Source organism: Dama dama, chromosome 1, assembly GCF_033118175.1.
Source record: "Dama dama isolate Ldn47 chromosome 1, ASM3311817v1, whole genome shotgun sequence".
Lineage (NCBI taxonomy): Eukaryota > Metazoa > Chordata > Mammalia > Artiodactyla > Cervidae > Dama > Dama dama.
This window is the reverse complement of record NC_083681.1, coordinates 7,434,952-7,449,921: the sequence shown is the minus strand read 5'-3', so window position 1 is coordinate 7,449,921 and position 14,970 is coordinate 7,434,952. Positions and strand designations below refer to the sequence as shown.

At 48.8% G+C, this 14,970-nt stretch overlaps 1 protein-coding gene across 2 annotated transcripts in view; it reads left to right on the top strand.

Annotated features, from left to right (window-relative positions):
• The window catches only part of DYNC2H1 (dynein cytoplasmic 2 heavy chain 1), a 408,806-nt gene that overhangs the window by 264,046 nt on the left and 129,790 nt on the right, over positions 1-14,970 (top strand). The gene's annotated exons all lie outside the window — the stretch shown is intronic.

Genomic DNA, 14,970 nt, shown 5'->3' with positions numbered 1-14,970 from the left:
TAGTCTTCATAAACTCTATGAGGTAAGATCTGTCACTTTTCCCTCTCAATAAGAGAGAGAACTGGTGGAAAGAATTAAGTTACTTACCAAAGATCACAGAGCCAATAAGAGACAGGACTGATATTTAAATTGTTTGAGTAAAGACATGGCCTCTCCAACTGCTCCTCAGGCATGAATGTACTGCTAGGCAATGTGCACCAAGTTGTGAACTGTTACATAGGTTCATTGTGGGTCAGTTTATGGAAAATTCTTATGGCTCTTAACAATTTACTTTTGGTAATTTATGGGCATCCTAGCTAGATTATGTTATCATATTTAGCTCCACAGTTTTGTATTTGTTTACTATTTCAGCCAACACTTATAAAATTGATAGTTTTCTCTCTTATTATTCACTAATTTTTTTTCTCTAATTTTTCGCTGAAATGTTCCTTGTGGAATTTTTTTGTTCATTTTCACATCTTTGTAAAAAATGTTCGAGTATATAAATATATACTTATTTGCATAATATATAAAGATGTATAACTGTTATCTGGAACAAATGAGATCTTAACAACCTCTTTTCACCTATGCTAGCTGAAGACACTGTCTGGTTCCTTTTCCCTTTGTCATCCAAAGTGTTAAGTCCACGAGAAAATATAAACTCCTGTGTATTCCTTAGCTTTATAACATATCTGATTACACTCTTTTCTTATCCCTCCATCCTTTTTGTTGACCTGAGATAGTTATTTTTTAATAAGTCCACCAGTAACATAAGAATTGTGTATGTACATTTGAACTTGTGTGTGTGTTGTATATGTATTTGTGTATAATTTTACAGTGCTTAAGTAAAAAAGGTTAAAAAAATTAAAACGTCATTAAAAGAATAAAAGTTTATTTTATAGAATCCAAGAGAGTATTTACTTTAGGAACCTTATAAATAGAAGTTCAAGAGTCTGTCTTTAACTTCCTGTTATTAACATAACATGGCTTTCACAACTTCTTTCTCAGTATTATTCAGCTTCTGAAAGAATTTAATTTAGCTCTGCTTGGATCAAATGTCTAATGAAGGGAAAGAGTAAAGTAGGATAGATATAGCCTTGAAGATGTCAGGAAAGGATAGAAGACAAGAAATACAGAATACTGAGCATCTTCATCATATGGAAGGGCCCACCAACCACCTTCTTTTTGTACCTTCTTTTTCTCCTGGACCATGGATGGCTGCCGCTGATGAGAGCTCAGAGTTTGTGGACTTGGCACTAAATCATAGCCTTGAAAAGTGAAAGTGAAGTTGCTTAGTCGTGTCCGACTCTTTGTGACCCCATGGACTATAGCCTACCAGTCTCCGTGGTTCATGGAACTTTCCAGGCAAGAATACTGGAGTGGGTTGCCATTTTCTTCTCCAGGGGATCTTCCTGACCCAGGGATTGAACCTGGGTCTCCTGCATTGCAGGCAGACATTTCACCATCTGAGCCACCAGAGAAGCCCAATCACAGCCTTGGTTTTCCACAAATCATCTATTACATTTTAGTCACATAGGTCCAGGGTTTGCATGTTATGCTAACCTGAAGTTCATCAGTCTAAGTGGAATCTCAAGAATTAGGGATTTCAAAGCAAACTAGGCAGACAAACATTTTACATTTATCTTAACTGTGGTTTCTAGGGAAGTGTAGGACAGAGGAGCCTGGCCAGCTACAGTCCATAGGGTTGCATGGAGTTGAATGTGACTGAAACAACTTAGCACAGTACTGTTGGAAGATAGACCCCAATCTCATTTTCCCAGATAGTCCTGAGACAACATAGGCTTCATTTTTGCTTTTTACTTATTCTAGTTAGTATACCAAATAGTTCTCCAAAAGTTATTTTACTATGATTTAATCTCTGGTGTTTTTTCTTGTGTTAGTATTTAAATTTTTATAAATATTTATTACATGAAAAGAGGATCACATGTTCTTCCTTGATGTTTTTTGGTGACATACTTTCAATATTTATATTTTAACTATCAATCTGGTTTACTGTTAATTTATTTAACTATTTAACAGTTCTTAATTATAATTTTTATACTTAAACAGCTTTCAGAGTACATAAATTACTGCAACATCTCTTCTTCATAGTTATAAACATTTATATATAAACTGATAAAAATTTCTATATTTAGAGCATATTTAGAGCTTTTAGGCTACAAGTCACATTTGTAGCCACACTTAGAATGCTTGTTCTTCTTGAAAGTGAATGTTCAAATATGAAGAAGCCTGACCGACATGGAATAGATATAAGAATTCCTTTATTGATCATATACAAGTTCAGGGATATGGAACTGATATTAAAGCAGGTATTTGATGATTTAACATTTTTAAATGAACTGAGGGCATCCCTCCTCTGTTACCACATCTGGTTTACAACAGTGTTAGTGATACTTACATACAGGTGCTGTGAGTCAGCTGTTAACTAGCTTTGTTTTTTGTTTTTTGCTGATAGGGATATTTATTATATTACATATTTATAGTATGATATTAGTGCTTATGAGGCTTCCCAGGTGGCGCTAGTGGCAAAGAACCCACCTGCCAATGCAGGAGACATGAGAGACATGGGTTTGATCCCTGGGTCAGGAAAATCCCCTGGAGGAGGAAATGACAACCCACTCCAGTATTCTTGCCTGGAGAATCCCATGGACAGAGGAGTCTGGCAGACTACAGTCCACAGGGTCACAAAGAGTTGGACACAACTGAAGTGACTTAGCACATTATTGCTTATATTCATTATACTGCACATCAGACCTCTATAGCTTATTTAGTACTTGTTGTAAGTTTGTAACCTTAAACACTCATTCTTATCTCCCCCACCCTCATCCCCTGGTAACAGTCATTTTACTCTGTTTTTCATTTTGACTTTTTAGATTCAATAACTTAACTTTATCTGTCTGACTCACCTCAAAGAGCGTGTGTGCGTGCTAAGTTGCTTCAGTCATGTCCGACTCTTTGTGACCCTATGGACTGTAGCCAGCCAGGCTCCTCTCTCCATGAGATTCTCCAGGCAAGAATACAGGAGGGGGTTGCCATTTTCTCCTCCAGGGGATCTTCCCGACACAGCGATTGAGCCCGTGTCTCTTACACTTCTTGCATTGGCAGGCAGGTACTTTATCACTAGCACCATCTGAGACGCCCATCTCACATAGCATAATGTGTTTAATGTACATCAATGTTGTCACAAATGGAAGGATATTCTTCTTTGTTGTGGCTGAATAATATTCCATTGTGTATATATTCTACATCTTTTCTATTTATTCATTCACTGATGGGCACTTGGGTTGTGTTCATATCTTGGCTATTGGAAATAATGCAGCAATCACCATGAGAGTGCATATATTCTATTGAAATCCTATTTTAATATTTGGGGTATATACCTAGAAGTGGAATTTCAAGATCATATTTTTAATTTTTTTAAGAAAATTCCATACTGTTTTCTACAGTGGCTGCACCAGTTTACACTCCCACCAATGGTGCATGAAGATCCCCTTTTCCTGACATCCTTCCTAATATTTGTTATTCTTTGCCTTTGATGATAGCCATTATGACAGGTGTATGGTGATATCTCGTTGTGGCTTTCATTACCATTTCTCTGATTAGTGATGAGCATCTTTTCACGTGTCTGTTGGCCATTTTGATGTACTCTTTGTCTCGTTCTTCAGCCTATTTTTTAATCGGACTTTTGTATGTGTGTGTGTGATGAAGTTGACTATATTCTTTATACATTTTGAATGTTAACTCTTTATCTGATATATGGTTTGAAAAAGTTGTCTCACATTCTGTAAGTTATCTTTTCATTTAGTTAATTGCTGATTCTGCTATACAGAAACTTCTGATTTTGATGTAGTCACATTTTTGATTTTTGTTTTTATTGTTTGTCCTTTTGGTGTCATATTAAAAAAATCACTGCCAAGACATTGTTTCTTCCCTATGTTTTCTTCTAGGAGTTTTATGGTATCAAGTCTTATGTCTTTTATCTCTTTTGAGTTAATTGTTGTGCGTGATGTGAGATAGTATAATTTCACTGTTTTGCATGTATTTTTCCAGTTTTCCAGCACCATTAGTTGAAGAGACTACTCTTTCCCCATTTCATATTCTTGACTCTCTTGTCAAATATTAGTTGACTTTATCTACTGGAATTTAATTCTGGACTTTCTATTTTGTTCCATTGGTCAGTGTGTCTGTTTTTGTGTGAGTACAATACAGGTTGATTCTTTTTTAGAATTTCAGTCTCTTTGGTAAAATACTCCTTATTTTATTCTTAAGGTCATTATATTGTCATTTTGAGTTTTCTTGTAGCTCACTGAATTTCTTCATAACAGCTATTTTTAATTTTTGATCAGTTAAATTGCAATATTCTGTGTCTTTAGGTTTGGCTGCTAGAAAATTGCTATTTTCTTTTCGTAATACTTTATTGCTGGGAATTTTCATGGTGTTTGATGAAAAGTGCCTTTGCCATCGCATTTGAGTTAGTGAATATTTTCTCAATTGGGCAAGAGCTTGTTTACTGGGGTACTAACTGTTCAAGAGGTTGGTAATCAGGAGCCTTTTTGTTTCCCAGAAGGTGGCAGCATAGCACAAGTTTTTGGTTTTTCTTACTGTAGAGGACTTGGCTGCTGCTAAGCTGGGAGACCACAGGGTCGCAAAGAGTCGGACACGACTGAGCGACTTCACTTCACTTTAAGCTGGGAGACAAGAGCATGGGTTTAAAAAAAAAAAAGTAAAAAGGTGGCAGCTAAATTGGAGGAAGTGTGTCTTTAAGGAGCACTTGCATATTTAGCTTTATTGGAGGAAGTGTGTCCTTAAGGAGCACTTGCATATTTAGCTTTCCCATGGCCCAGTAGGGGGCAAGTTTCAGCGGAGGGCTCCCAACACTCGGGGCCAGCATCCTGGGGCAGACAGCCCCTTCTGCGCACAGCGTGAGTCACTCACCGCCTAGCCTTCCGCTCACTCCGCCTCCTCCGCCAGGAAGGTCACGCGGTTCGCTGCCAGACGCTCCGCCCCCACCTCAGCGCCGCCTTCCCCACCTCTGTTCCCTCAGCGCCCCCTCAGCCACCTCCGCGCCCTCTCCGCGCCCCCTCAGGCACTTCTGCCACCTCCGCGCCACCTCCGCGCCACCTCCGCTCCCTCAGTGCCACCTCAGCCACCTCCGCCACCTCTGCTCCCTTGGCACCCCTCAGTGCCACCTCAGCGCCCCCTCAGCGCCCCCTCAGCCACCTCCGCCACCTCTGCTTCCTCAGCGCCACCTCTGCTTCCTCAGCGCCACCTCAGCGCCCCCTCAGCGCCCCCTCAGCGCCACCTCAGCCACCTCTGCTTCCTCAGCGCCCCCTCAGCGCCCCCTCAGCGCCCCCTCAGCGCCCCCTCAGCGCCCCCTCAGCCACCTCTGCTTCCTCAGTGCCCCCTCAGCGCCCCCTCAGCGCCCCCTCAGCGCCACCTCAGCGCCCCCTCAGCGCCCCCTCAGCCACCTCCACTACCTCTGCTCCCTCAGCGCCCCCTCAGCGCCCCCTCAGCCACCTCCACTACCTCTGCTCCCTCAGCGCCCCCTCAGCGCCCCCTCAGCGCCACCTCAGCGCCCCCTCAGCGCCCCCTCAGCGCCACCTCAGCGCCCCCTCAGCGCCCCCTCAGCGCCCCCTCAGCGCCACCTCTGCTTCCTCAGTGCCCCCTCAGCGCCCCCTCAGCGCCCCCTCAGCCACCTCTGCTTCCTCAGCGCCCCCTCAGCGCCCCCTCAGCGCCCCCTCAGCCACCTCTGCTTCCTCAGCGCCCCCTCAGCGCCCCCTCAGCGCCCCCTCAGCGCCCCCTCAGCCACCTCTGCTTCCTCAGCGCCCCCTCAGCGCCCCCTCAGCGCCCCCTCAGCCACCTCTGCTTCCTCAGTGCCCCCTCAGCGCCCCCTCAGCGCCCCCTCAGCGCCCCCTCAGCCACCTCCACTACCTCTGCTCCCTCAGCGCCCCCTCAGCGCCCCCTCAGCGCCCCCTCAGCGCCCCCTCAGCCACCTCCACTACCTCTGCTCCCTCAGCGCCCCCTCAGCGCCCCCTCAGCGCCACCTCAGCGCCCCCTCAGCGCCCCCTCAGCCACCTCCACTACCTCTGCTCCCTCAGCGCCCCCTCAGCGCCCCCTCAGCCACCTCCACTACCTCTGCTCCCTCAGCGCCCCCTCAGCGCCCCCTCAGCGCCCCCTCAGCGCCCCCTCAGCCACCTCTGCTTCCTCAGCGCCCCCTCAGCGCCACCTCAGCGCCCCCTCAGCGCCCCCTCAGCGCCCCCTCAGCCACCTCTGCTTCCTCAGCGCCCCCTCAGCGCCACCTCAGCGCCCCCTCAGCGCCCCCTCAGCCACCTCTGCTTCCTCAGCGCCCCCTCAGCGCCCCCTCAGCGCCCCCTCAGCCACCTCTGCTTCCTCAGTGCCCCCTCAGCGCCCCCTCAGTGCCCCCTCAGCGCCCCCTCAGCCACCTCTGCTTCCTCAGCGCCCCCTCAGCGCCCCCTCAGCCACCTCTGCTTCCTCAGCGCCCCCTCAGCGCCCCCTCAGCGCCCCCTCAGCCACCTCTGCTTCCTCAGCGCCCCCTCAGCGCCCCCTCAGCGCCCCCTCAGCCACCTCTGCTTCCTCAGCGCCCCCTCAGCGCCCCCTCAGCACCCCCTCAGCGCCCCCTCAGCCACCTCTGCTTCCTCAACGCCCCCTCAGCGCCCCCTCAGCGCCCCCTCAGCGCCACCTCTGCTTCCTCAGCGCCCCCTCAGCGCCCCCTCAGCGCCCCCTCAGCCACCTCTGCTTCCTCAGCGCCCCCTCAGCGCCCCCTCAGCGCCCCCTCAGCCACCTCTGCTTCCTCAGCGCCCCCTCAGCGCCCCCTCAGCGCCCCCTCAGCGCCCCCTCAGCGCCCCCTCAGCCACCTCTGCTTCCTCAGTGCCCCCTCAGCGCCCCCTCAGCGCCCCCTCAGCGCCCCCTCAGCCACCTCTGCTTCCTCAGCGCCCCCTCAGCGCCCCCTCAGCGCCCCCTCAGCCACCTCTGCTTCCTCAGTGCCCCCTCAGCGCCCCCTCAGCGCCACCTCAGCGCCCCCTCAGCGCCCCCTCAGCCACCTCCACTACCTCTGCTCCCTCAGCGCCCCCTCAGCGCCCCCTCAGCCACCTCCACTACCTCTGCTCCCTCAGCGCCCCCTCAGCGCCCCCTCAGCGCCACCTCAGAGCCCCCTCAGCGCCCCCTCAGCCACCTCCACTACCTCTGCTCCCTCAGCGCCCCCTCAGCGCCCCCTCAGCCACCTCCACTACCTCTGCTCCCTCAGCGCCCCCTCAGCGCCCCCTCAGCCACCTCTGCTTCCTCAGCGCCCCCTCAGCGCCCCCTCAGCGCCCCCTCAGCGCCCCCTCAGCCACCTCTGCTTCCTCAGCGCCCCCTCAGCGCCCCCTCAGCGCCCCCTCAGCGCCCCCTCAGCCACCTCTGCTTCCTCAGCGCCCCCTCAGCGCCACCTCAGCGCCCCCTCAGCCACCTCTGCTTCCTCAGCGCCCCCTCAGCGCCCCCTCAGCGCCCCCTCAGCCACCTCTGCTTCCTCAGCGCCCCCTCAGCGCCCCCTCAGCGCCCCCTCAGCCACCTCTGCTTCCTCAGCGCCCCCTCAGCGCCCCCTCAGCGCCCCCTCAGCCACCTCTGCTTCCTCAGCGCCCCCTCAGCGCCCCCTCAGAGCCCCCTCAGCGCCCCCTCAGCGCCACCTCAGCGCCCCCTCAGCGCCCCCTCAGCCACCTCCACTACCTCTGCTCCCTCAGCGCCCCCTCAGCGCCCCCTCAGCCACCTCTGCTTCCTCAGCGCCCCCTCAGCGCCCCCTCAGCGCCCCCTCAGCCACCTCTGCTTCCTCAGCGCCCCCTCAGCGCCCCCTCAGCGCCCCCTCAGCCACCTCTGCTTCCTCAGCGCCCCCTCAGCGCCCCCTCAGCGCCCCCTCAGCGCCCCCTCAGCCACCTCTGCTTCCTCAGCGCCCCCTCAGCGCCACCTCAGCGCCCCCTCAGCCACCTCTGCTTCCTCAGCGCCCCCTCAGCGCCCCCTCAGCGCCCCCTCAGCGCCCCCTCAGCCACCTCTGCTTCCTCAGCGCCCCCTCAGCGCCCCCTCAGCGCCCCCTCAGCCACCTCTGCTTCCTCAGTGCCCCCTCAGCGCCCCCTCAGCCACCTCTGCTTCCTCAGCGCCCCCTCAGCGCCCCCTCAGCGCCCCCTCAGCCACCTCTGGTTCCTCAGCGCCCCCTCAGCGCCACCTCAGCGCCCCCTCAGCCACCTCTGCTTCCTCAGTGCCCCCTCAGCGCCCCCTCAGCGCCCCCTCAGCGCCCCCTCAGCGCCCCCTCAGCGCCCCCTCAGCCACCTCCACTACCTCTGCTCCCTCAGCGCCCCCTCAGCGCCCCCTCAGCGCCCCCTCAGCGCCACCTCAGCGCCCCCTCAGCGCCCCCTCAGCCACCTCCACTACCTCTGCTCCCTCAGCGCCCCCTCAGCGCCCCCTCAGCGCCCCCTCAGCCACCTCTGCTTCCTCAGCGCCCCCTCAGCGCCCCCTCAGCGCCACCTCAGCGCCCCCTCAGCGCCCCCTCAGCCACCTCTGCTTCCTCAGCGCCCCCTCAGCGCCCCCTCAGCGCCCCCTCAGCGCCCCCTCAGCCACCTCTGCTTCCTCAGCGCCCCCTCAGCGCCCCCTCAGCGCCCCCTCAGCCACCTCTGCTTCCTCAGCGCCCCCTCAGCGCCCCCTCAGCGCCCCCTCAGCGCCCCCTCAGCCACCTCTGCTTCCTCAGCGCCCCCTCAGCGCCCCCTCAGCGCCCCCTCAGCCACCTCTGCTTCCTCAGTGCCCCCTCAGCGCCCCCTCAGCGCCCCCTCAGCGCCCCCTCAGCGCCCCCTCAGCCACCTCTGCTTCCTCAGCGCCCCCTCAGCGCCACCTCAGCGCCCCCTCAGCGCCCCCTCAGCGCCCCCTCAGCCACCTCTGCTTCCTCAGCGCCCCCTCAGCGCCCCCTCAGCGCCCCCTCAGCGCCCCCTCAGCCACCTCTGCTTCCTCAGCGCCCCCTCAGCGCCCCCTCAGCCACCTCTGCTTCCTCAGTGCCCCCTCAGCGCCCCCTCAGCGCCCCCTCAGCGCCCCCTCAGCCACCTCCACTACCTCTGCTCCCTCAGCGCCCCCTCAGCGCCCCCTCAGCGCCCCCTCAGCGCCCCCTCAGCGCCCCCTCAGCGCCGCAGCGCGCTCTCGTTCTGCTGTCTGCTCCTTTCCGGTGCACATGTGTGTGGGTCTCACAGGTGTCATGGTGTGACGTGCAGAGTTGCCTTTTTCTTTGTTTTTAGAGATGTCCAGCTAGTTGTAAATCAAAAAGGAGAGAAAAAAGGAGTGATTCATATTTCCAAGAGGCTGGTGGTCACCTTCCTGATTTTTTGTTTTAATCTGTTGCAGTATCTCTACAATGAGGTATTTCATCCACACTAGCTATTATACTGCCCCTTTTTCCTTCAATTCTTCCACCATGTTATAAATATTGTATGGATGTTGTAGCAGTAGTCAAATTGTGAATGCCAAAACGAAGAAAATTCTTTAATTCGTTTATGGTTTTGGCTGCCTCGGGTCTCCAGTCTCTATGTGGGCTTTCTCACCGCGGTGTGCGGGCTTCTCATTGCCCTGGCTTTCGGTGTTGTGGAGCGTGGGTGTGCAGGCTGCTTCAGCAGTTGTGGTATGTGCGCTTGGTTGCCCCATGGCATGTGAAATCTTCCTGGACCAGGGATCGAACTTATGTCCCTTACACTGGCAGGTGGATGCTTTACCACGGGACCACTGGGAAACCCCAAAAGGAAGAAACTGTGGGGTTTATTTTATGTTATTTTTTAAGTTATTTTTTATTGCAATAATGTGGCTTCGCAATATTGTATTAGATTCTACTGTATAGCAATGGATTAAGAGACTACCATACAGAGTGAAGTCAGAGAAAAACAAATGTCATATATTTTTCTAGATGAATGGTACAGATGATCATATATGGGTTTTATTTTTGATGATGGGGAGGGAAGGATATCATCTTGATATATTAATTTGATATATAAATGAATATTTATTGTTTTTAATAATAATATTTATTTGAAGTGTCCATGTAAAATATCTAGTTTGAAATGTCTACTGGGAATTTTGACTAAATAAACACAAGAGAGAATTCAGATATAGATATGATTTAAAAGGGGTTGACAAACAGCAACATATTTGTGGGAGAGGAAGTCATGGGAATCAGAGATTATTAGAAAACATTGATAGAGCAAAAATCAAAGATACCTGAAGGTAGAACCCTGGGAAATACCTACATTTGACATATGTGTGAACCTGGAAAGATTTTAGCGAGAGTAAACTGCAGTCAAAAAAGAAGACAATCAGGATTTTAAAGGCAGGTTCCAAGGTGATGGGAGTGCGTGGCAAAAGTTTTAAGCAGAAGGGTGGCGTTCTCAGTGTTAAAGGTTGATTAGAACTGAGAGTAAGTCATGTGGCTTCCCAGATGGCTCAGTGGTAAAGAATCGCCTGCTAATGCAGGAGATGAGGGTTTGATCTCTGGGTCAGGAAGATCCCCTGGAGGAGGAAATGGCAACTCACTCCAGTATTCCTGCCTGGAAAATTGCAAAGACAGAGGAGCCTGGCAGGCTACAGTCCATAGCGTCGCAGAGAGTCTGTCTGATATGACTGAGCACATACAATGCACACACACACACACACGGGCTTTGACCAGTTTTTCAAGACTTTCTAGAGCCTCTTCCTGTAGAAATTTAGAGGATAGATATCAAATTACAATGTTTGGGGAGGTGGAGAGAGGGAAAGTTGTTCAAGTGAATATTGTTGTTGTTCAGTCCCTAAGTCATCTTTGACTCTGTGACCCCATGAACTGCAGCACGCCAATGCCAGACTTCTCTGTCCTTCACTACCTCCCTGAGTTTGCTCAAACTCATGTCCATTGAGTCGGTGATGCTATCTTACCATCTCATCCTCTGCCACCATCTTCTACTCCTCAAAGACTGTCCTCAATCTTTCTCAGCATTAGGGTCTTTTTCAGTGAGTCGGCCCTTTGCATTAGGTGGCCAAATTATTGGAACTTCAGCATCCATCCTTCCAATGAATATTCAGGGTTGATTTCCTTTAGGATCCACTGGTTTGATCTTCTTGCAGTCCAAGGGATTCTCAAGAGTCTTCTCCAGCACCACTATTTGAAGGCATCTATTCTGCGGTGCTCACCTAGCAGCCTCCTATTTTAAATTTAGGGTTCAACTGAGATTTTTCTTCCTCCAGAAGATGTTTCCTTATCCCTTCAAATCTGGACTTGCTTCCCTGGTGTCTCAGACAGTAAAGAGTCTGCCTGCAGTGTGAGAAACCCGGGTTCGATCACTGGGTTAGGAAGATCCCATGGAGAAAGAAATGGCAACCCACTCCAGCATCCTTGCCTGAAAAATCCCATGCTGGAGGAGTCTGGTAGGTTGCAGTCCATTGGGGTCACAAAGAGTCAGACATGACTGAGTGACTTCACTTTCACTTGTTTCTGTGGCGTACTGTTCTTAGTTCAACAGAGCTCTTACTCTATATTGATTTTTAACTGTTTCCATGTGTATTTCCCCAAGAACAGAGGAACATATATAGGAGACTTGGTTGCTAACTACTGCCAGGAATCTGGTAGGCTTTCAACAGCATTCACTTACTGAGTGAATACCTGAAACTACCAAATCGAAAGCATCAATTCTTCAGCACTCAGCCTTCTTTATGGTCCAACTGTCACATCCATCCATGACTCCTGAAAAAGCCGCAGCTATGACTTGACAGACTTCTGTTGGCAAAGTGATGTCTCTGCTTTTTAATATGCTTGTCTAGGTTTTCTTTGTCATAGCTTTTTTCCCAGGGAGCAAGTATCTTTTAATTTCATGTCTGCAGTCACTGTTTGCAGTGATTTTGGAGCCCAAGAACATAAAGTCTGTCACGGTTTCCATTGTTTCCCCATCTATTTGCTATGAAGTGATGGGACCAGGTGCCATGATCTTAGTTTTTTGAATGTTGGGTTTTAAACCAACTTTTCATTTTTACCTGCCTCCTGAGAAACATGTATGCAGGACCAGAAGAAACAGTTAGAACCAGACATGAAACATGGACTTGTTCAAAATCGGGAAAGGAGTGGAAGGCTGTATATTGTCACTCTGCTTATTTAACTTATATGAATAGTACAGCATGCAAAATGTCAAGCTGGAAAACTCACGCTGGACTCAAGATTGAAGGGAGAAATATCAGTAACACCAGATTTGCAGATGTTACCACTCTAATGGCAGAAAGCAAAGAGGCACTAAACAGCCTCTTGATGAGGGTGAAAAAGGAGAGTGAAAAAGCTGAGAGTATTGAGTAGAGTTCCTTGTGCTATTAATATATTAGTAGGTCCTTATTAGTTATCTACTTTATAAATAATAGTGTGTATATGTCAATCCCAATCTTCAAATTTATCCCTATCTCCCCCTTATCCTCTGGAAATCATAAGTTTTTTTCTGCATCTGTAACTCTATTTGTGTTTTATAGATAAGTACATTTATAACCCCCCCTTTTTTTTTAAGATTCCACATATAAGCGATGTCATATGATATTTATTTTTCTCTGTCTGCCTTATTTCACTCAGTATGACAATGTCTAGGTCCATCCATGTTCCTACAAATGGCATTATTTTGCCCTTTTTATACCTGAATTTTATCTTTTTTATTGTTAAAAATAAGCTGTAGTTGATATAGCTTGTTTTGTTAAACAAAAGTTTTTTGTATGAGAAAATAAAAGCTAAATATAATTAAGTTAAATATATAAAATCATGTTCCTGGGACTTCTTTCGTAGACCATTTGGTTGGGAATCTGCCCTGCAGTGACAGGGATGTGGGTTTGACCCCTGGTCAGGGAACTAAAATCCCACATGCAGTGGAGCAGCTGGGCACGTGGGCAGCAACTCCAGAGGCCTGTTCCCCCCACCCCCCACAGCTAGAGAGACGGTGTGCCACAGTGAAAGATCCCATGTGCCATGACTAAGACCTGATCCAGTCAAACAAATAAATATTTAAAATCATGTTCTTTACTCAATAAGTTGTTATTGTGTGTTAACTAAATTGTTTTCATTAGTGTGTGTCCTTGTTTACCAAGGTGAGGCAGTATCTTCTGGGGACATATATTGATTTTTGTCTGTCCAGATACATGAAACACTTAAAATAGCACTCAGGAAATTGTTGATCCCATTATTTTGCTTGGTTCTGGTTAATGAAAATGCCATTTCTCCATCTCTTTCACATCCCTTCTCCCCTCAAACCAAAATGAGCAGAAAATAGTTCTCTTACATCCTTGATAGAAGTGCATCAGCAAAGTCACTCATTTTTTCCCCTGGATTACTATTTAGATGCTGAGACCAAACAGGCAGTCTTTTCATTGGATTAGATAAATGGGAATGTTAGAAATCTATTCTTGATTATGGCCATACTTGGAGTGAAAGAAGGATCAATAATAGATTAACCTCAGAGACAGATAGAGTGATGAAAAGAGCATTATTTCTATGCTTACAGTTAAAGAGTCCAAACCAAGTTCATGACTTTTCTTGAACCTGCTGGAGAGATGAGTTTGCAGAACAATGAACTGAAATCTAAGGAGAGACAGGTGCCTACAGGTGATTATAAGATACAAGGATTTGTCTACTGGGAGCAGGTGCAAGCGGGCGCTGGTAGGAATTAAACTTAGTGAATTGGTCAAGGCCACAGGCAGGCTGGTAGAGAATGAAGGCCACAGGTAACAGAGTGAGTTCTATTCATGGTTCTCTATATGGTGAGAGTACTTAGAAAGCAGAGACGAGTGTCAGTTGGGAAGGAGGAGAGAGCTGGAACTCTGTCCCTGTATACTTAATGGGGCAAAAGCCTTCATCTGCAGGGAGATACGAAGAAACAACCAGAAGGATAAAAGCCGCTGTTGCCCTTATGTTACTGAATAAAACTCAACTAGGAAAACAGAATAGGGAAAACTCTCTACCCCTCTGTTAGGGGAAGGAATGTATGCCTGAATTATAGTTCAGAGGGGCCACATCCCTGAGCCCTGTGGGTCCAGTATCCACCTATGACTGAAGTCAAATCAGGACAACAAAAATGCTGTCGTCCCGTCTCCTCCACCATCAAGTAAGAAGTGGCAGTGATTTCAGTGCCAGAGGGTTATCATCAATGCAGACAGACCCTCTCTGAGACACATTGGCAAACAGAAAAAATCCTCCATCCATGTGGGAAGGGGCGGGAATCTGTGCAGAACTACAGCTAGGACGAGGGAAGGGGCTCTGAGAAGGCACTTCTCTAAGACCCAGGGGTACAGTGTCTACCTAAGACCTATTTGTACTTATTTATATGCAAGATCAGATGCTTTCAACTGTGATATAGAAATTATAAACGTGGGTAAAATGAAAAGGCTAGAAATACAGAATACACTAACAGAGATGTAGGATTTCTTTGACAAGATAATCAATAAACTTGAAACAGTCATGGAGAGAATCACTGAAACTGAAGGTAAATCAATAAAAGTTACCCAGACTGAAACAGAGGAGAAAAAAGAGTGGAAAAAAACATGGAAGAAAACATCCAATATTGTGGAATGATACGGAGCAGTGTAACAATTATGTAGTTGGGATCCACAAGTCCATGAAGTTCAGAGAGCACCTTGCTGGATAAATCCCTATCCTACTTAACACCAAGAAAAACAAGCCCACCCAAGCATAGAATATTCAGACTGTTGAAAACAAAAGCCTGAAATACTGAAGACTGAGAGGGGGAGAGACACATTACATACAAAGGAACAAAGACAAGTAATAGAGCTGCCTTTTTCTCAGAAGCTATTCAAGGCAGAAGACAGTAGAATAGTGACTTTAAAGTGGTGAATGAAAAAAATTTCAACCCTGAGTTCAATGCCTAGCAAAATACCTTTCAAAACTGAAGTGTTGAAGTTTTTCTTAGACAAATAAAACCAGAATTTATTGCCAGCAGATTT